Here is a 23,366-nt window from a genome sequence, read left to right as displayed (position 1 = left end):
TGGGATACTGGGAGGAAGCACGAGCAAGAGCGTGGGAGAGTGGAGGGTCCTGCCTCATACTGAGAAAGAAGGATGATCAGCGAGTTATCTCAAGTGCCTATATACAAATGCAAGAAGCCTGGGAAACAAGCAGGGAGAACTGGAAGTCCTGGCACAGTCAAGGAATTATGATATGACTGGAATAACAGATACTTGGTGGGATAACTCACATGACTGGAGTACTGTCATGGATGGATATAAACTGTTCAGGAAGGACAGGCAGGGCAGAAAAGGTAGGGGAGTTGCACTGTATGTAAGAGAGCAGTATGACTGCTCAGACCTCTGGTATGAAACTGCAGAAAAACCTGAGAGTCTCTGGATTAAGTTTAGAAGTGTGAGCAACAAGGGTGATGTTGTGATGGGAGTCTGCTATAGACCACCGGACCAGGGGGATGAGGTGGACAAGGTTTTCTTCTGGCAACTAACGGAATTTACTAGATTGCAGGCCCTGGTTCTCATGGGAGACGTCAATCACCCTGATATCTGCTGGGAGAGCAATACAGTGGTGCACAGACAATCCAGGAAATTTTTGGAAAATGTAGAGGGCATTATCTTTGAAAACTCATGGCGATCGGGGGAGATCCCGGACCACTGGAAAAAAGCTAATGTAGTGCCCATCTTTAAAAAAGGGAAAAAGGAGGATCTGGGGAACTACAGGCCAGTCAGCCTCACCTCAGTCCCTGGAAAAATCATGGAGCAGCTCCTCAAGGAATCAATTTTGGAGCACTTAGAGGAGAGGAAATGATCAGGAACAGTCAGCATGGATTCACAAAGGGCAAATCATGCCTGACTAATCTAATTGCCTTCTACGACGAGATAACTGGCTCTGTGGATGAGGGGAAAGCAGTGGACGTGTTGTTCCTTGACTTTAGCAAAGCTTTTGACACGGTCTCCCACAATATTCTTGCAAGCAAGATAAAGAAGTATGGGCTGGATGAATGGACTATAAGGTGAATAGAAAGCTGGCTAGATTGTCGGGCTCAGCAGGTAGTGATCAATGGCTCCATGTCTAGTTGGCAGCCGGTATCAAGTGGAGTGCCCCAAGGGTCAGTCCTGGGGCCGGTTTTGTTCAATATCTTCATTATAGATCTGGAGGATGGCTTGGATTGCACCCTCAGCAAGTTTGCAGATGACACTAAACTGAGAGGAGAGGTAGATATGCTAGAGGGTAGGGATAGGATACAGAGGGCCCTAGACAAATTAGAGGATTGGGCCCAAAGAAATCTGATGAGGTTCAACAAGGACAAGTGCAGAGTCCTGCACTTAGGAAGGAAGAATCCCATGCACCGCTACAGACTAGGGACCGAATGGCTAGGCAGCAGTTCTGCAGAAAAGGACCTAGGGTTACAGTGGATGAAAAGCTGGATATGAGTCAACAGTGTGCCATTGTTGCCAAGAAGGCCAATGTCATTTTGGGATGTATAAGTAGGGGCATTGCCAGCAGATCGAGAGATGTGATCGTTCCCCTCTATTCGACATTGGTGAGACCTCATCTGGAGTGCTGTGTCCAGTTTTGGGCCCCAAACTACAAGAAGGATGTGAAAAAATTGGAAAGTGTCCAGCTGAGGGCAACAGAAATGATTAGGAGACTGGAACACATGACTTATGAGGAGAGGCTGAGGGAACTGGGATTGTTTAGTCTGCAAAAGAGAGGAATGAGGTGGGATTTGATAGCTGCTTTCAACTACCTGAAAGGGAGTTCCAAAGAGGATGGATCTAGACTGTTCTCAGCAGATGACAGAATGAGGAGTAATGGTCTCAAGTTGCGATGGGGGAGGTTTAGTTTGGATATTAGGAACAACTTTTTCACTAGGAGGGTGGTGAAGCACTAGAATGCGTTACCTAGGGAGGTGGTGGAATCTGCTTCCTTTGAGGTTTTTAAGATTAGGCTTGACAAAGCCTTGGCTGGGATGATTTAGTTGGGGATTGGTCCTGCTTTGAGCAGGGGGTTGGACAAGATGACCTCCTGAGGTCCCTTCCAACCTGATATTCTGTGATTCTATGATTCTACCTGGTTGACCCAGCTTAGCCCTTTCCAGCTCTAAGCGCTTCAGTTCTGTCTCCACCTCTAAGCGGTTCACCTCCATTTCTGCCTCCAAGTGCTTTGCCTCTCTCCTCTCCTCCACCTCCAAGCGCTTCTCCTCTGTTTCCAAGTACTTTGCCTCTGCTTCCAACTCCAAGCATTTCACCTCCACTTCTGCCTCCCAGCACTTCATCTCTGTCCTCTCCTCCACCTCCCAGCACGTCATCTCTAGGAAGAAATTCCTTTCTTCCGCAGTTAGAACTCAATCTGGGTTAAGGGTATCCCTCCATCTTGGCACCTGGATCTTGGGTTGGGGAAGGCTGACCATTCCCTCCTGGGAAATCTCCAGTCCCCCATCCCCTCCCTGCATTTCTGTCATGAGGCTGGATGTCTGGGCTTGATCTGGGTCTGTCTTCTCCGTGGCTTGCCACTTTGGGAAGACTGGTTGCTCTAGGGTTTCGGTGCCCTACCGCAACCTCATGCACAGGCTGCCGTACTCTAGCCTAGCTATTTTGTTGACACGAAGCTAGAAAAGAAAATAAACTGCTTGTTGGACTCCCTGTCTTTGCAGAATCCTTTGTGTGGCTGTTCCCCCTCAGGCAGAAAAGAAAAGAAAAGACAAGACAAGAAAAGAAACCCCCCCTGGCTTTGCAGGTTGCCAAAAGGAAAAATGTGTCCCTTTCAAATCCTGAGGTCTGTGCCTCTGGTTCAAAACTGCTCTGCCACCATGTCAAGGCTAATTCCCCACTCTGGCACTTTGAGTGCAGAAGGTGAGGGCCTGCAAGGATTCTAAATATTAATACTGGCCACTTCAGGCTTGTATTAAACTCCAAAGGTTACAGCTTTTCTCTGACCTTGGATTGGTAGGTCACCACCCAAGTGCAGAACCCCTTTGAGAGCCCAGGAAGGCGCACTTGGGAATTCCTTCCTGTGGGATACCCTCAAGTCCTTTTACCACGCCCCCTCTGGGGAAGAGCTGAGAAAGAAAGAAAAAAGGGTAAATCAGCTGTTGCCACCAGCTAATTAAACAACATGTGCACAAACCTCTTAAGACACAAAAATTCTATTCTGTTCTTTAAAAAAGGTACATTTTATTTTTTTTTAAAAAGGAAAGAAAATACATCTGGGAATTCAGCTATTGCTAGATTTTAAAAGAGCAATTACAAGGATTAAGCACCAAGAATAGCTTTCTTGAGGTCCATCTTAAAGGTTACAAACAAACCAAAAGCACCTGGAGTTAGCATAGAGGAATCCACAGGCCATCAAGGAATAAAAGGGATAAACCTAATCGTGTCTTCCTAGACATTTCCTAATCTACTTACATATCTGGGGTTTAAATAAGTAGTTTCTAGGTATGATACTGATGATTTTTTCATACCTGACCCAAGCTTTTCACAGCATAGATCTGCCCTGTCCGCCTCTCCCCAAGAGAACAACAGACAGACAAAAGGGGAGTCTTTTTTCAATTTTAAAAAGTTCTAGCCTTCCCATTGGCTCTTTTGGCCAGATGCCCATTCACTTCCTTTTACCTATGCATAGCGGTGAGACTTTTTAACCCTTTACGGGTAGAGCAATTAGAGAACAGCTACTAAGAGGAATTTTATAACTACTGGCTAGCTGGGTGTCAATAAAAGGAGCTTCCCTCCCCACCTTCATTTATCACAACACTAGTTACCCACAGTTCTATGTTCAACACTACTTGAGAAACTTGAATTTACACAATATATTCCTTAGAGCTGTTTTCACCTCCTTGTTTTTCAGGCTGTAGATGATGGGGTTTAGCATGGGAGTCAAGATTCTGTACTGGATGGAGACCATTTCATCCAGAGCTACAGAGGAGACTGAGCTGGGCTTTGTGTACTGGATAAAAGCTGCCAGGTAGAACAAACCAAACATAATCATGTGGGAGCTGCAGGTGGAGAAGGTTTTTTGCTTGCCCTGCACAGAAGGCATCCTCAGGATAGTGGAGATGATGTGAATGTAGGAGATCAGGGTGAGGAGGAAGGAGATTGCTCCAAGTATCACAGCAGAAGTGAGAAGCACCACTTGATTGGTGAAGGTATCTGTGCAGTACAGTTGTAATAGGGGAGGAAGCTCACAGCTGAAATGGCAGATTTCATTGGGCCCACAGAAACGCAACTTGAAGGTGCATCCAATGAATGCATCCGATGAAGTGAGCTGTAGCTCACGAAAGCTTATGCTCTAATAAATTTGTTAGTCTCTAAGGTGCCACAAGTACTCCTTTTCTTTTTGCGAATACAGACTAACACGGCTGTTACTCTGAAACTTGAAGGTGAAAACTGTGTTAAGCAGGGCATATAAAAACCCAATGGTCCATGCCCCACTCACCAGCTGAACACAGATCCCTTTGCTCAGCATCTCTGTGTAATGTAATGGGTCGCAGATGGCAGCGTAGCGATCATAAGCCATTGCTGAAAGAATGAAAACTTCTGTACTGGCTAAGAGGATAAAGAAGAACATCTGGGTAATGCAGCCATTGACTAAAATAATGTTGTGCTCTGCTAGGAAGTTCATCAGCATTGTAGGCACTGTGATGGAGGAATAGCAGATATCAACGAAGGATAAATGGAAGAGGAAGAAGTACATGGGGATGTGAAGGAGAGAATCAGCTCTTATCTGATATTAGCATGATCAGTATGTTCCCAACCAGAGTAACCAGGTAAATAACTAAAAACACGAGGAAGAGGAAAATCTGGACCTGTGGATCTCTGGAAAGTCCCAGAAGAATAAATTCATTCACTTTGGCTTGATTTTCCATTGGCATTTATTTTGGAAATCTGTGATCTGGGAGACCAGAAAAAAATGAAATTAACACTTCTCATAAAAGTAAATTGAAACAGCACGTGGAGATCCTCAGACCAGTAGCATGCCTATAAAGAGAGCCCTATTCCTGCATGTAAAAGGTGTGTTTTAAACAGAGTAAATTGAGAGAGAGAGACGCTGCATGGAATTTGTGTGTTTTAAATTGACAAAATGGGCTGGATTCACAAAAGGACTTGGGCAACTAAGTGCCACTTTCGATGCCTAAATCCCAGCATCAGGTCCCGCTGGTATTCACAAATACCCTGCTCAGGTGTGACTAAGGGACAGTCTGCTGTGGGGCTCCCTCAGGCTCTTTTCTTGATCCTGTTCTGCTGTGGATACATGATAAAAGAGGCAGTGCAGCAGGGTTACTGGATCCTTGGACTTCTGCATCTGGGATGAGGGTTCTAACCACAAGGTTATGAAGGCATTCCCACACTCTCTCTTCAATCTGGCCTTATGACTTCAACAGAGCTACAGATGAGTTAGGACAGCATGGGGTCTGGAATATTGAATCCAATGGAGCTATGGCCAATTTGCAAGAGCTGGGCATCTGGCCAAATCTATAAAAATAATCTCTTTCTCTATTACATTTTGTCAGTTGTTCTAGATAATTTTGTTGAAAATACTATTTAATGTCTGTAGCGTATGATTGGAGTCATATCTATTAAAATCATCAGGATTTTTCAAGAAGAAGAAGTGAATGGGACCAGCAAACATTCTCTCGGCACTGTGGCATACACTTGAAAAGAAGGGCCTGATAGAAAATTAATGGGACTGTTTTTCCTAAGTCATTTAAACTCTGACTCAGTTGGACTTTTGACTCATTGTTCTGCATGTCTGAATATCAGGCTTTACATATAGAAGAGCATCTATCCTGCCCCCACGGACGTCAGTAGTTGTTTTGACATTAGTTTTCAATGGAAATGGGAATGAAGCCAATGCTCTCTCCAATGTCCCATTTATTTTTCTCCCCATATGACCTTAGAAAGAAAATAACCATTCCTTCATTATCAACTCATAAGACAAATACCTAAACACAGAGATTGACTTTATAATAGAATGAATGTAAACCCAGGTAGAAGGGAAATTTCACAATAGAGAGGAGTAAATAGCTGGCCCCCGCAAAGATCTTTACTGGGACCATTGCTCTTCAACATAGACATAAATGATCTGGAAAAAAGGTTAAATCATACAAAATTTTTGCATACGATACAAAATTTCTCAAGATAGTTAAACCCAAACAAACTGAGAAGAGTTACAAGGGGATCTCACAAAACTGGGTAACTGGGTGACAAATGGCAGATGAAATTCAGTGTTGATAAATGCAATGCTATGCATATTGGAAAACATGATCCCATCCATACATAAAAAGAAATGAAGAGGTCTAAACTAGCTGTTATCCCTTAAGAAGAGAGATTTTGGAGTCATTGTGGATAGTTCTCTAAAAACATCTGCTCAATGTGCAGCGGAAATAAAAAAAACTAACAGAATATTGGGGACCGTTAAGAAAGGGATAGATAATAAGACAGCAAATATCAGAATGCCACTATATAAATGTATGGTATGTCCACACCTTGAATACTGTGTGCAGTTGTAGTTGGCCCATCTCCAAAAAGATATATTAAAATAGAAGGGCAACAAAAATGATCATGGGGGTATGGAACAGCTTCCATGTGAGGAGAGACTAAAACGACTGTTGACTTGGAAAAAGGCGACTCAGGGGGACATAATAAAGATCTACAAAATCATGAATGATGTAGAAAAAGTGAATAAGGGAATGTTATTTACCCTTTCACATACCATACAATTGGTACCACCTTCACATACGGCAGCCTGTACCACCTTCACATTTCTCCTACTTCATTGGTTCCAAATAATGGACCAGCCATGTAACTCCAAGCACCCATCTTTACATTTTCATTTCCATTGTATTCAAGATCTGCTCTTGTCTCTTCATCAGTGCCCAGAATTCAGAGCCCTAGAAAGTTCAGGCCTAATTAACATATTTTATATCTCACTTTTCAATTTGATAGGCTAAGATGTTTATATAAATAGGCATATAATGTTTATATGTTTATATAAGTAGGCATATGTTTATACAAATAGGCATATAATGCCCAATACAGCAAAAGCTGTACATCTGTGAATAGGTTGAACACATGAATAATCTTATTAAAATTACATGAGAGTATGCACTACTAACATGAGAGTAAATCTGTCTGCAGGATTGGGATGATGCATAATGTTTATTAGGCTCAATAATGCAGATGATCTATAAGTAGAAGTCCAGTAGCCTCTGTTGGAGTTCTGAATGCAGACAGGCTGTAGGAATATGTCTGTTAGTCTAAACACTCAAGTACATGCAGTATCATGTCTGTAGAGAAGAAGAGATTCACAAAACACATAATAGAAGAATGAAAAAGTCCATTCAGTGGAAACCTCTTCTCTTTTTTGTGTAGGATTTTTATAAGGTGAGGATGATGGTTTGGTGAACCAGTGTTGGGAGGGTGTTCTGTGCATGTGCTGATGGCACTAAGAAGACACATAATTAGACTGTGGCACTTCTTGGCACAGAGAGACGTTGAGACCAAAAATGTAGCAAGATTCAGAAAAGGTTTAGATAAGAAGAATATTCAGGTTTATTATAAATTAATTAGGACAACATATTTTGAAGGGATATTAAACATCATGTTTCAGGGATTAAGCAAATATCTAATAGTTAACAATTCTACTGTGTAGACTGATTATGCCATCTTTGTCTACTGTGAATCTTCCTCTGAATGTCTGGTTCATCAGAAACATGATATTGGGCTAGATATGGCCCTCAGTTTGGACTCAGGATGCAATTATTTTGTTCACTTCACAATGGCAGAATTGACCAGTTTTCTTCAGCAGGATCTGTGACCCACAAATATCTCAAAGTATTTTGTTTCAGAGTAGCAGCCGTGTTAGTCTGTATTCGCAAAAAGAAAAGGAGTACTTGTGGCACCTTAGAGACTAACAAATTTATTAGAGCATAAGCTTTCGTGAGCTACAGCTCACTTCATCGGATGCATTATTTTGTGCGTATTAACTTGGATCCATACATAGGCCCATAGCTGGGCAGTTACCTGGCTCCCAGAAAAAAGGCTAGGCTGACTGGGGAAGCAGCCACAGCTGGGGTCATGCCCCAGTCAGGCCACAACTGGCCCTGTTATAAGGGCTCAGGGAGGAACTGGGTCAGTCTCTCTCTAGCTTTGGAGAGAGATAGACCTAACTGCCTGAAGGAGCAAAGGGTACTGTAGACAGAGCAGTGCTGGGGAAGGGATAGGATGAGCTGGGGAGCTCAAGCCTGGTGACCTCCCAGGCTGTGGCCTGACAGGAAGGCCTAGAGAGTTACTGGGCTGCAGGGAAAGGCAGCAGGTCCAAAACCCCCTTGATGATGATGAGTGCTTTACAGAATGCAGTCTGCCCCAGTGAGCGGGGGCTAGATGGTGACTGGCAGTAGCCACTGAGGTAAGGTGGGGCTAGAGGGTTGGGGGTTCCCCTGGGAGGGGAGACCCAGAATGTGGAGGTGCTGCCAGGGCAGCACCCCAAGATAAAGGGGCACCAGGGTCCAGGAGGGACACGGGGGCCAACGTCAGGCGAGACACCATCCTGCAGAGGGCAGTCTGAAGCTGGAGAGCATGCATAATTACCCCAGGCTTGGATTCAGGGTTAAGCCCAAATCCCCCTATCATTCACACACAACTCAGTTTGATTTGGGTCAGCAAGCCCTCAGGACTCAGGCTGGCAGACCTTGGTAGGGGTGTGTGTCTGTGCCTGACTTCCACTGCAATGTGGTCTTAATTCCTGCCATTTTGCAGTGTGGACACAGCTCAGGCTGCAGACCCAAATCAGAAGGTCCGGGCAGTACAATATGGATGCATTATTGTGGCTGTGAGACCCAGATCAACCCAGGATTACAATGCCATGTGGATGCTTAAGTGAGGACTTGGGAACACTGAGTCCACCAGCCCAGATCCCACAGACCTGTGTTTACAATGCAGTGTAGACATGCCCTAGGAGTCCATTGTTGTCTCAGAGAGAAAATACATTCTAGTGACAAGAGTTGGGAACTGGGAGCTAATACCGTTCTGGACTAAAATGTCTATGTATTATTTCTATTACAGGAATAGCTAGAGACACCAACCAAGAGTGGGGTCCCATTTTGGTAGGTACTTTTTAAGCATACAGGGCCAGATTTTTAACGGTATTTTGATGCCTAAAGAAGAAGATAGGGGTTTAGTGAGATTTTCAACCATGCCTACGTGCCTTGATTTCAGTGGGAGTCAGGTGTCTTGGCACTTTTGAAAAACTCACTAGGTGACTGTCTACATCTTTAGGCACCTAAATATCTTTGAAAATCTGGGCCATAGTGGGACTGCATGTGCTTCTAAGCAAGGCTATGGTTCAACTGGATGTTATGGGCTGTATTATGCAGGAGCTCAGACTAGAGGATAAAGATGGCCCACTCTGGAACAGAGATTTGAAGTATTTGCAGCAAGGTCAAACAGAAGGTCACTGTCAGAGCTAAGAATAGAACCCAGGTGTACTGAATCTTGGGCCAGTTCTAAGTCAACTTCATCATTACTGTCAGACCATGAGATCGCTTGCCTGTTTTTATCTTTTTCATATTAATGGCCATCCCTCTGATTCTCCTCTTACCTGCTCAATTACTTTGCCTGCCAAGAGATGAGCAGAGAGGCAGGGTAGTTCTAGGAATGGCCATTAGCACTGATTGATCCATTAGTTAATACCAGGTGATTTCCAAGGACTTTGAAGGAGGCATAGACAACCTGGGTCAGCATTTGACCGGGGGTTTCTCACTGGTTTTCACCATCTATAACAAGAGGAATCTAGTTTAGGTTCTGATTCGACAGCAGATTGTGCTTGGACAGAAACCTGAGCCCATGTTGTGTCCTAGAAAAATTCATTCATTGGGGCAGGTCTATAGTGAAAATAAAATTGAAGGGGCTGAGGGGGATCCTAGGGGTTAATTCTGAGATATTCCCTGATATAAAACACACCCTGACCAAACATATTAACAGCCAAGGCCACAGTGAGATTTGAACTCATTAATCCCTGGTTTATAAGGCTAGTGCTCTAACTGCTGAGCTATGGAGCCACTACGTGCAAAATTGTGGTAAAATATTCATTGACTTAAAAAGGCCAAAATTACACCATAGATGTCTGCATTTGTTGTGCTATATTATTTCATCCATCATCATAACCTGCTGACTCTGAGCCTGTCCCAGCAATCTGTGGAAAGTACAAGTTGTATACACTGTACAAAGTGGAATTGAGTTTAACCTTATTGAATTAAGTTTAAGTATTTAAGAGTTCAATGTATTAAAAAAGCAAAGGTTTATGTGCTGTTGTTGGATTGTCTATAACTTCTGAAGGAAATGTGACGCGTAAATCTTTGGAGGTGTTATTAGCATCAAAGGAATCTTTGAAATCATGTGCTAGACAACCACGGTTATGTGGGATGCTAGGAAATACCTGGGAGGAGGGGAAGGCAAATTCTTTCCCCTGGAACCATCCTTTTAAGCTGCATCCTAAGAAGAAAGCCATTATCTAATGATCACCCTGTCACACGAAGACCAGACCAGAGACCCAAATGGGTTATAACTAACTCTCAGATTCATGGGTGTGCTTGTTCTGAGAGAACAGCTGTCATGAACTTGTAACCACTGAAAAAAATAAACCCTGTGTGAGTATTGAAAGACTGATCACTGGCCAAGTCCCTTGTTGGAGTTGGGATCATATTTGGTAGACTTATTAGCATGCATGTATGATGTTCTATACCTTGAGAGAGTGTCTTGGAAACCCCATATTTCTCATTTTTAAATAATCGTGATCTTACATATAAAGCAGGCCTTGTAAGGTATCAGGGGAAAGATTATGATCTGCTGAAAGTCATTTCTCTGTCCATATACATATATTATTAATGCATATGAAGTTATGAGAATTGTGTTGTATGGTGGTCACTAAAACATGCTTTAAGTTGGGATATCAGTCAGATATTAGCTCTCCAGAGGCAACAGCAAGGAAAGTAGCCAACACCGGGGTGGGGTATCAATCAACCCATCAACAACCATTGTCCAGCAAGGGAGCTACAATGCAATGACTCACCTGCATGAGCCCACACCACGGGAATTGCTCAACCTTCTCTGGAGACTCAGCAATTCCCCCCAGACATGCCTGGACTTGTGTTTTCCAAGCACATGGACTGATGGTATAAAACCAAACAGAGGGGACCAATACTGGGCCTTTCTCCTTCACCCACCTATGCTGCAAGCAACAAGGATACTCTGAAGACTCCAACTGAGGGGACATCCCAGATTTCAAGGGTGAAATCTATATACTATGGACTGTAATATCCAGTCGAGTGAGAAAAACAGCTTAATCTAGATGTTGCCCAGTCTAATAGGGTTCAGAGTTTAGACTGCATGGTTATATTTTATTTTACTGTGGTAACTAACTCGGACTTTTTGCCTATCACTTAATATCACTTAAAACTATCTTCTGTAGTCAATAAACGTCTTTTACTGTTTACCTTTACTAGTGAGTTTGCCTGAAATGTGTGGCAAATATGCTCAGGTATGCAAAGGCTGCTGTCTGTCCATTTTCCATTGATGAAGTGGTGAACCAATTAATAAATTTGCACTGCTCGTCTTGAGCAATGCAAGATGGTATATTCCTGAGGTACAATGCTGGGAGCTGGGGAATTTGGATCTGGTGCCTTTCTCTTTGTGATTCATGAATGGCTCTGGGAGCATTCATGCAATCTAGCTGGCTGCGGGGTCTCCACATGCAGTTGTGCTGAGTGATAACTGCACCTGGAGGGGTTTGCTGCTGGTCACTAGCAAGGCATTATGAGAGTCAGCCAGGGTGGAGACAGTTAAGGGGGCACAGCGGTCCCACCATCCCAGGCTGCACCCCGGGGATCCTGTCACAGCATGTAAATTCTGTTATTGTTTTAAGATGTTTTCTCTGTAATGATTTCACCTTAATAATAACTGTGTTTGCTTACAGAGAGTTCTGTGCTGACTGAACTGTGGGCAATTATGTTGCGTATTGCCTCAGAGGAGAAGAGGAAGTCCTCCAAAGCAGGCCTGTTGTGGAATTCTAGGGAATTCACAATTAGGCATGGAACAGTGTGGACAGGAATAACCCTGGTCAGGAGAGAGAAAGACATGTGTCTCCACCCAAGAGAAGTGAAGCTGGGAAGCCAGGAGCCTAGAGCGGGTGACCTTGATGGACCATAGTGGGGGAACACAGGTGCAGTTGCCCTGAACTGTGACAAACTACACAAAGTTACTCAAGTGTTACAGTGTTTGCAGAATCAGGCCCTAAGAAAGCAAACACAATTAATTCAGTGGATGGAGATGAGGGAGACAGCCAACTATACAGAGTTTTTCAAATATAAATATCCAGTTATTTTCACCGGGTGCTATTCTAAAATGGTGATCAGGACATGAAAGTGTATGAGGACAGACACTGGGATAGATAGATGGATTTTAAACACCAGGCTACAATTTTATTAAAATTTAACATTGGAGAGGGTTTGCCAGGTTCCAAGTATAGATTTCTGCCATGACATGGGTTGCTTCTCCAGATAGAGAACAAAAGAGAGACAGAGTTCAAGAGAGTATCTATCTATCTATCTATCTATCTATCTATCTATCTATCTATCTATCTATCTATCTATCACATTCTCTCTGCAATGGCTTATGACTGACGTGTATATATGACACTTCACTTCTTACATTACATGGAAATCATGAACAGAGCTGCCTGTATTCAGATGCTCATTAGTGCTTGGGTCATTGGGCTTCTGAAGGCACTGGGTGAATGTCCTCTTCTTGAATTGCTTAGACTTCTTTGGCCAAACAGAATCAGATAAGCTGCAAGATTGCTCCCTGGCCATATCTGTCTTCCAGAGACCCCTTTGTCAATGATACAGTGGTCCTCATCTCTAGTGTTATCATAGGAATGAGCTCATTTCTGAACATCCTCATCTGTTATGTCTACATCATCTCATCCATCCTGAGAATCCAGGCAACATAGGGCAGATGCAAATCCTTCTCCACTAGTGGATCACATCTCACTGTGGTCACTTCATTCTTTTTATCTGCTTTATATAGGTAGTTGAGTCTGGCCTTATTGTCTCTGGTGCATCTAGACAGGATATGCAATCTTTGCTGGTGAACTGTGCAGATGACACAAAGATAAGTGTGTGGTAAATAATGTGGAGGAAAGAGATCTGAATCACCTGGTTAAATGATCACAGTCCTACAAAATGTGTTTTAACACTGCAAAATGCAACATAACCCATCTGGGAACCAAGAATGCAGGCTGTTACCAACAAGATGGGAGAGTCTGTCTTTGAAAGAAGTTTCAGAGTAGCAGCCGTGTTAGTCTGTATTCACAAAAAGAAAAGGAGTACTTGTGGCACCTTAGAGACTAACAAATATATCTGAGCATAAGCTTTCGTGAGCTACAGCTCACTTCATCGATGAAGTGATCCGATGAAGTGAGCTGTAGCTCACGAAAGCTTATGCTCAAATAAATTTGTTAGTCTCTAAGGTGCCACATGTACTCCTTTTCTTTTTGAAAGAAGTGAATCAGAGGCAGACATAAGGGGTCAACCTAGATGATCAGCTCAATAAATTCACTGGCTAGTTAGGGCCCCAACAAAAAAAAAAAAGAAAAAAAGGAGGTACTTAGGTTCCATTCCCAAAAGGGCAGTGGTGGTAGAGGTGAAGATACCTTCCTTATAATGCTTAACTCAGTGGTTAGGATGCTTACTTTGTTATCATTAGTGGCAATACAGCACCATTGATAATGGCACTTGGACAGAATGAAAATGCAAATGACTCTAGCCTGATAGCTGGGGCATGCAAGGTGAATGCCAGTGCTAATGACTGTTTAAACAACAGGGAACACCTGTGACAAGAGAAACTCAGTTTACTCTCCTAACTGACTAGCTTAGTAGCTAAGGCACTCTTTTGCAATATGCAAGACCCCATTGCCAGTCCTTTCTCCTTAGGAGGCATAGACTATAAGTCCCTTCAGGAGGCAAACCTATGACGATAGGTACTGGAGGTTATTGAAGTTTCCACAGCACCACTGTAAGCTCAGGGGTGGGTGTGGTACGGGTGTGTGCTCTGCTGGAGGACCCTGTGGAACTAGGGTCTACAGGAAGTACTGCCCAGCAGGGCCTGAGTGATGGCCCCTCGCAGCCCATTGATTGGCTGATACTAGTATTTAAACCAGGAAGCCATGATTGTGGGGTGGAGAGGGGTTATTTGAGTAACAATTTCTGCATTCTTCTGCTCTGGATTTTGCTTACCATGCACCCTAGACTCTGGCTTCTGGCCCAGGTTTATCTGTGACTTTGCTATTTGCTTGTTCTCTATAACCTGACACCGGACCACAACTTCTTGATCTCTTGACCTAGCACAACCCTGACGCTCCTATTTACCTGCCGCCTGCAACTTGGTGCCTGGGCCTAGCATTCTGACCTGGCTCGCCCTCAGCCCTGCTACTCATTGCCTGGCCAGTGCACACAGGTTGCCCCTGTCCCAGCCCTGACCCAGAGGGGTGGATGAAACCTGGACCTTCCACATCCCAGATGAGTGCCCTAACCCTGGGACTAAAGGTCACAAGAAGGGCATTGCTGTTTGCTGAAAGATGCCTAAATCCCCTAACCCCTGCAATATTGTCCAAAACTATTTGGCAACTTTTTGTAAAATTTGTGACTATTTTGGGATGAATGACATTGCCTTTTCCACAAATAAACTATTCAGCCAACAAATTTTGCCCAGCTCCCTATAGGGGTATCTGGGTGAGACTTAATGGCCTGTGTTCTACAGAAGGAGATCAGCCTAGCTAATCCAGTTGTCCCTTCTGGCCCTAAACCCTACAAAACCTGTGAAAACATCACTTTCCCCTACACTCCTCAGATGTTTAAATAACTTCTTTAAACTGAGTGTAATGTTCACTTCGCTGGGCCATTGGTTCCCTCCCACCCTTCGTCTGTCTTGTCTGTTTCCATTATAAGTAGGCTTAACAGAATTTAATTTATTTTCTAACACTTCAGCAGATAATATTGAAGCTTATTTTTAATCCATTTTTTTCCATTTTTTTTTTACATTTTCACAGTTGCAGGAAATGATGTGGGAGGCCAGACATTGGGGGAGGGGTGAGGCAGTAATTATTTAATGACAGTAGACACTGAAATTCAAAAAGTTAAAGTTCTATAAACATTAAAACACAAATTATCGGCATCACGTATCATAATATACAGTAAATAGCCTGAAATCAAACTCTCTGTGTTCTCAGGCAACATTTTTCTTATTTTGCTTCTCTGTAAATTTTGCTTATTAACGATGGAAATATTTTTTGTCGGTTCACGTGTGTTCGGTGAAGTTGGCATTACCAATAAAATTAAATTCTTTTGAGCCTAATCATAAGCTCTTTTGGGCATGGGCTGTTTCTCACTGTGTTTCTGTAGCACCCTGCACAATGGGGCTTTGGTCTTGACTGGTGCATCTGGGTGCCAGAGTAATGCAAAACAATGATATAAACATGCCTGTTAATTTTCACTCCAAGGTACCATCAAGTTCGAATGAATTGTATTCTAATTTTTCTCTAGTAAAACTTGAACCAGGAGCCCTGGGTTTAATTCCTGGCTCTTCCACTGACAGGCTGTGTGACCTTGGACAGCTCACTTCCCTGCTCTGTGCTTCAGTTTCCCTCCTCCCTTTGTCTGCCCTCTCTGCTTAGACAGGAAGCTGTTGGGTGCAGGGGCTGTCTTGTACTAAGGTATAGTACAATGGTACCCTGATCTCAGTTAGGGCCTCTGGGTGCTATACTAATGTGTGGGCTGGAGTTGGCTTAGACTACTTTGAAAACCAATGTTTTCACTAGATGACAATCAATAGTAAAAGGTGGTGATAATACTGGTAATGTGATGGTCAATGTGTTGTATGTTCTTCATATTCATCATTGTCATTTCACAGAGGAGCTGCCTGGTTCTGAATGTGTTTTTTTAAAATCTGCTCTCGTCCAACAACAGCTATTTTGCATTAGAAGCAGGAATTAAGTGAGGCACGTCCCATGGCCTGTGTTAAACAGGAGAGTAGGCTAGAAGATCACATTGGTCCTGTCTGGCCTTAAAATCGGTGAATGATTGTCTCCTTCCATCCATTCCCTACAATGCTGCTTCCTTCTCATTTCTTACTTGTTGTTTCCCTCTAGTGATCACATGAAAGCAACAGCATTTCTTTAATATGAGCCCTATTTCTCAGTCTCTTGTTTTTACTTTGATAGCATGATCATGATCCAGATCAGTGCTTCCTGTTTGTCAGTGAAAATGACATATGGCCCATCTGTAACTGCTATTAGCAAACCACTCCAATGGCCGGACATGGGGCACTAGATGGGGAGGGCTCGGAGTACTACAGAGATTCTATCCCAGTCTGGCTGGTGGGTCTTGCCCACATGCTCAGAGTCTAACTGGTCCCCATATTTGGGGTTGGGAAGGAATTTTCCCCCATGTCAGATTAGCAGAGACTCTGGGGGTTTATTACCTTTCTTTGCAGCATGGGGCATGGGTCACTTGCTGGTTTGAACTAGACAAATGTTGGATTCTTTGTAACTTGAAGTCTTTAAATCAAGAATTGAGGACTTCAGTAACTCAGCCAGAGGTTAGAGGTCTATTGCAGGAGTGGGTGGGTGAGGTTCTGGGGCCTGCAACGTGCAGGAGGTCAGAGTAGATGATCATGATGGTCCTTTCTGACCTGAAAGTCTGAGTGTAAAATTGCTAAATCAAAACAGCTCCTTAGCCAAGTTGGGGCACTTGAAATCTGGACGGGTTTGCAATGCCCCAGGCACCCACAGAAATTTGCCTCTGTATTGTTACTTCATCAGCCAGCAATGCACGTAGGCCCCAGTCCTGGTAACACTGAGACAATGGGAGCTTGGTCTTTGATCTTAGTGGGGTTGGGGCCCATTGTTTGGGATTATGTCTGTCTAGGTAGCTAAATGCTTCCCAGCATGGTAGAGTCTGGGCACACCACAACCAATGATAAATGTAACCTCCCATCATTCATGTGAAATAAGGAGAGGGGATTTATCCCCATGTTAAATGAAGGGAAATTGAGGCACAGAAAGGTATATTTGCAGCATCTGAGGATCCAGCCTTCTATATTTTCTAGTATTTACACAGGCCTCATCCATGTAGTGTCTGAGCATCTCACAGTCAAGAACAGACTTTAATGACATAACACCTTGTGAGGGTGAGACATGTGATTATCTCTATTTTACAGATAGGAAAACCAAGGCATGGAAACTCTTAAGTGATCTACTACAATTAAGTGATTCACACAAGGAGCTATGGACCATTGCAACCAGCTGGGGTCTGGCCCCATTGAATCAAATGGAGCTATGGCCAGTTTCTACCAGCTGAAGGTCTGGTCCACAGGGTTTAAGGTTACGATTTTTTTTTTCTAGCCTGCTTGTGGGATTTGGAGACACAATTCCCATTAATTTTGGTTTGTAAACTTCACCCTCAGTCACCGTTTCAGTGCCCCCTGCAGGACCAGTGGTAAAGCCAGAAACTGAGCTGAGAGGTCTGAGGGCTGGTCAAGTGCCTTAAACCCATGATCAGAACTTCATCTCTGTGCAGGAATCACTGAGTGAGCCCTGCTGGTGGTAAACAACCCTGTTCTATGGGTGTGTAACTGTGTGTTCCTGCTGCATGGAATGAGCGTTTCAGTATGCACTTGCATCTGTCTGTCATTGCCTTGTTGAGGGACATAGACTCTGTGTGTGTGTGTGTGTGTGTGTGTGTGAGAGAGAGAGAGAGAGAGAGAGAGAGAGAGAGATAGAGATTCCAGTTCCCCGATGGAAAAATGAATCCTGTTCAGTGTGTGTATTTGTGTATGCATGTGTGTCTTGTTACCCCCTTCTGGAGGCAATAAGACTTGTGGGGTGTGTGTGTACTTACTGCCCCTGTTTGATGGGCTGCAGCCTGGTGTGTGTGTGGACTTCCCTGTTGGATGGACTGAGGTCTTGTGTGTGTGTGCGCACATCCAAAATGAATAGCAAAGTTTTGTGCAATGTGGAGTATTTTGGCAGGGGTGTGGGTTGCTGATTGTTGTAGGTTTGTTGTTCCATGCACATGGGTAAGGGGCTGTTACAGGTAAAGCCCAATGTACTCTGGTGGGTGTGGCCCAGGAGGAGCATAGCAGCGGTGTGTGTGTGTGTGCGTAGAGGAAGGAAAGCACAAGCTGCTTTGCAATGCATTGAGACAGCTCAGCTTTGTCCCAGGCCTGGCCAGGGGGTGCTCTGGGGCAGAACTCAGCAGCGCTGAGGGTGTCAGGCCTGGTTTATCGGGGTGTTCAAAGAGGAGTGGGTGTGAACTGGAGTGGCAGTGGGTCGGGACCGAGGAGCATTGTCAGTGTTGTTTGTTGGGGGTAGGACAGCAATGATAGGCGGATTGCTGCTCGCTATTGTGATGCATTGGCTGAGCTGGGGAGCTGTTTGGGGGCAGGAATAGAAGGGGTGATGTAAGTCAGGACTGAGACATGTCACCAAAGCAGCGAAGACCTGTCTCAGGACTAATGGGCTTCAGCATAGAACGGGAGGGGGGGGGAGGTGCAGACCAGGACTGAGGGGCAATGACAGAACTGTGCATGGGTGGGGGGAGCTCAGGGGGTTGCAGATCAGGATTGAAGCCCATCAGCAGAGTGCTGTGTTGTGGGGCAGCCCGGGGCTGGGATAGCAAGGGCTGCAGGCTGGGAATCAGGTGCAGGATCAGAGCTGTGGATGTGTGAACCCAGAGATGGAACAGTGGAGGAGGCTGTGGGTTCTGACTGAGGGGGATCAGCAGAGCTGGGGTTCAGTTTTGGCTGAGCTCCTTCCCTGAGGCCTAGAAACCTGGAATTGCCTGGAATTGCCTTGGCTAACCTAGAGGGAATCTGAGGTGTGTTTACACGTCAGTTTCCTTGCAGCCATCCATCTCCCTTGCATTCCCTCACTCCCTGGGGTCTGATGGAATTTATGAAGGAAGGGACCACCATTCACAGGGGCTGGGAATGACTGGCTTGACCTTTCATTGTAACTAGCAGGGGCTACTTGACACAGGAACAGACCTGTCCCTTCCTTTGTCTAACTTTAATCAATGCCTCTGACTTTCTCTTCTAATCAGCCCCTATGGGACTACCTCTGGGACCTGCATTTCCCGACACTGTTTCTATTCTAATGGCCCTCCATGGGACCTATTAAAATAACGAGGAACTCTGTTTCTGCCACTGGCCTGTAACTCCTTGAGAGGTTTGTTAAATCTCCAAGCAGTATCCAGCTCTTGGCTGGATTTAACATTCCTCAGAGTGCTGATTAAGACACATGAAGTTTTAATGATCTGTGTGTCCTCCTTTAAATCTCTCTAGAGTCACAGGTGCTAATTGGAGAGACTTCTTTTTAGTATGTGTGTTGCTAGCTGAGATGGTTTTAACAAGCACACAAGGAAGCAGGTTTTTTTTAAAAAAATATTTTTATCTAAGCAAAGCATCAGTGAAATTAACATGTTCAAATGAAACTGATCTGGGTTCCTTCACACTGGGGATCTGTCACAGCAAATGTGTGATCAGACCTATAGAATCAGCTGCATCCTTAAGGTCAAGCACCTTTTGCACCACGGACAGACCATTCATTGCCACTTCTCTGACCAAGATAGCACTTGTTACAAGTCTATCTCCTTGCCACTGCTGTCCTTACCAGAGTGTTACAGTCACTCTGCCAGCCTCTTGTCAGCTCCAATTCCCACCTGCTTTGCCTGTGAATTAGCAGCACACAGAGTGAGAAGGAATATTTCTTAGTTACCAAATATCAGGTTATATCTTTAAATTGAATTTAATGCTTGTGACTGTGACATGACCCCACTCAGTAGCCCCTGCCCACTGAAGTCCACTTCCACAGGCTGACCCAGGGGTAGATACTTTGATGGACAAATAGCAGGAGGAGAAAATGGACAGGTATCTTGATGGACAGCCAAGAAAGTCAATTAGGTGGATGGACAGATGATTATACAGATGGATGGATGGATGGATGGATGGATGGATGGATGGATGGATGGATGGATGGATGGATGGATGGATGGATAAAGAGATGACAAGGTAGATGAGCAGGGATACATGCACATGCTCTCTCCCTGACCCTCATCAGGCAGTGAGCTCCCTAAGTGCCCCAAGGTGCTCATTTCTATGGGTCAGAACCCAGAAGTTTGTTCACACTCCTTGTCTATTGTCCCTTCATGTGGCTTCGGAGCTTGCCAGTAAGGAGATCAATTGGTGTGATCCACAGTGTGATGGTTCTCATGTGGCTGCTTGTCCAATTAAGAACTCGCGAATGACCAGGGCTGTGCATTGCAGTTCTGGATTCTGAGACTCACCAGGTTAATTGGGGGTGTTTGGATCTGATCTTTTTTGGTCTCAGATCCTGAAGTCCAGGAAGATTCATTCAGGCCTGTTGCTGCTGTGGATTAGACAGAGACCACCAAGCAATTCACAGAGAGGCCTGGACAGACCTGTAAGACTGTGGCAATACGCAGTTGCTGCCAGTGATGCTGTTGGCCCCATACCACCTCAGGCAGTGGTGCATTTAGCATCAGCCAATTGCAGGAGCAGCTCTGTGGAGCACAATTGTGCCTGGACGTCAGTGGTATGGGAGAGAAATCAAAGAGACATTGGAACATGGGGATAGATCCTCATACTCATTTTCACCAGCCAACTGGGTTGTCCTCCGTGGTGCTACATTCACTTACGCCAGCTGGGGTTCTGCCTTCAGCTGTGTGTTACACAGCAAATCAAAATGTCATTTGACTCCGACTGGTTCGGTAGTGGCTAATGTTAGTCCCCAGACCCCCATCCCAACTGTGATGGCAAGTCCGGTGTCCCCTTCGGCCCCCATGCCCCCACCTGATAGGGCCCCTACAGTGTGCATATATCCTTTACTTACTAAAACTAAGATCTCCCGTACTGGCACGGGTGAGCGTCCGACCACGAGTATGCAGGTCTATACCCATGTGCCCTTTAACCCTGTGGATTTGGCTGCTTTCAAAGTACAGGCAGGGAAGTTTTCCACCAACACGAGTAGGTTTATTTCAGTTTTTGAGGGCTGCCTTAGCAGCTATAAGCCAGATTGGGACGATTGCAACGTCCTCTTGCGCACTTTATTGTCTGAGGTCGAACGAAAACAGGTCATGTCCAAGGCAAGGGAGGAGGCACAGAGATGGTATGACCAGGATCGTAATAATGTCCCTGACCTGAATAAGCAGGTCCCCTGAATAGACCCCAGGTGAAACCCAAATGATCCTGCGGGTATGACCTGGCTTACCACCTATAAGCAGTTGCTTTTGCATGGACTCCGTCACTCGGCTGCCTGGCATAATAATTGGGCAAAACCGTATGAGGTAATGCAGGATCTAAAGGAAAGCCCAGGGGCCTTCCTACAGCGTATTCGGAACGCTATTCGACAAAATACCAATGCAAACCCCGATGATCAGGAAACTAAGGCAATCATTAAGGGAATTTTCACGAGCAGAGTAGCCCCTGATATTAAGAGAAAGTTACAGAAAAAAGAGGATTTAATGGGCATGACCATGGCACAAATCTTAGAGACTGAAAACTGAGCTTACAGTCTAAGGGAGGCAGAAAAGAAGAAAAAGCAAGTTAGAATAATGGTAGCGGTGGTACAGGCCGGCACTACGGGAAGTGGCAGGGGAGAAAGGGGCCGTGGACGCGGACGTCCGGGCCCGCAGGAGAGATGACTGGGTCGCAACCAGTGTGCCTTGTGTAGACAAGAGGGACACTGAAAAAATAAGTGCCCAGAAAGAAATGGAAAGGGGGGGCACCCCCATAATGGCAATGGAGGAACAGGAATAGGGATGTCGGGGGGACGGACCGCCCTGCCCCTGGAACCCCGAGTAAAGATGCGGGTGGGAAGTTCGGAAATAGACTTTTTAGTGGACTCTGGCGCGGCATGAACTGCCATGAATCGACCCCTTCAGTTGCTGGTAGCAGACTCCCTTACCATGGTGGGTGTCAGAGTAGCAGCCGTGTTAGTCTGTATTCGCAAAAAGAAAAGGAGTACTTGTGGCACCTTAGAGACTAACAAATTTATTAGAGCATAAGCTTTCGTGAGTTACAGCTCACTGCCACAGGCAGAGGCACCAAGTGCCCAGCGTATGCCCCAGCGGATGTGCTTTGGGAAATAGGACTATATCCCACAAGCTGGTCTATCTCCCCGAGTGCCCGACGCCTCTGCTAGGACGGGATCTGCTTTGTCGCCTAGGCGCCACCTTGCAGTTTACTCAAGATGAAATAACCGTTACCCTACCCCCTGAGAATGCAGGGATCATGACCCTTACAGTTGAGCCCTCAGTTATGCAAGCCCCAGAATGGAGCCTGTGGGAAGACCGGGTGTACCCTCTAGTGTGGGCAGCGGGGGTCCCAGGAAAAGCTACCCATCAAGTCCCAGTTAAGGTTCAGCTCCTGACAGGAAAAGGCCCGGTGCGAGTTAAACAGTATCCAATTGCGAGGGAAGCCAGAGACGGTTTACAGGACACTATAGATCGGTTCCTAACATATGGAATCCTCCGGGAATGCCAGTCAGCCTGGAACACTCCCATCCTGCCCGTATGAAAACCTGATGGCACGTATCGCTTGGTACAGGATCTAAGGGCAGTTAATGAACGGGTTAAAACTCTGCACCCCCTGGTTCCAAATCCGTATACCTTACTGGCTTCTGTAGGAGGCCAGTACGCCCATTTTTCGGTCCTTGATTTGAAAGATGTGTTCTTCGCTATTCCTGTAGATACCTCATCCCAAGAAATCTTTTCTTTCGAGTGGAAGGACACAAAAAGGGTTAAAAGGAAACTATGCTGAACAATATTGGCCCAGGAATTTAAAAATTTCCCCACCCTTTTTGGCCAGGCTTTGGCCAGGGATCTGGAAGACTGGAACGAGGAGGGGGCTCTTCTTCTTCAATATGTAGATGATTTGTTAATTGCTACAGTGGGCCTAACCCCATGCCTCAAAGCCATTGTGGGTCTCCTGAATTTTATTGGCCTCCGAGGATATCGGGTATCGAGAAGCAAGGCTCAAATTGCCCTCCCGACGGTACAATTCCTGGGGTTCCACGTAAGACAGGAGGAGCGTCAGCTTTCCAATGAGAGGAAGGAGGCTGTCTGCCAGGTTCCCGTTCCCAATAATTGTAAATGCCTCAGAGCCTTCCTGGGCATAGCGGGGTTCTGTCGGATATGGATCCCGGAATTTGGACTGTCGGCTAGACCCCTGGATGATTGTGTAAAAGGAGCAGATCATGACCCCTTCTATTGGACCCCAGAGGCTGACAGGGCATTTAAAATCTTGAAAAGGAAGCTGAT

At 45.1% G+C, this 23,366-nt stretch overlaps 1 pseudogene; it reads right to left on the bottom strand.

Annotated features, from left to right (window-relative positions):
- Positions 1–3,757: 3,757 nt before the first annotated feature.
- On the bottom strand, positions 3,758–4,847 carry LOC119841947 (annotated as a pseudogene).
- Between the last annotated feature and the right edge of the window lie 18,519 nt (positions 4,848–23,366).

The sequence above is a fragment of the Dermochelys coriacea genome, chromosome 13 (assembly GCF_009764565.3).
Source record: "Dermochelys coriacea isolate rDerCor1 chromosome 13, rDerCor1.pri.v4, whole genome shotgun sequence".
In the NCBI taxonomy this organism is placed as follows: Eukaryota; Metazoa; Chordata; order Testudines; family Dermochelyidae; genus Dermochelys; species Dermochelys coriacea.
The sequence above is the reverse complement of the archived record's forward strand: the minus strand, read 5'-3'. Positions and strand labels throughout refer to the sequence as shown.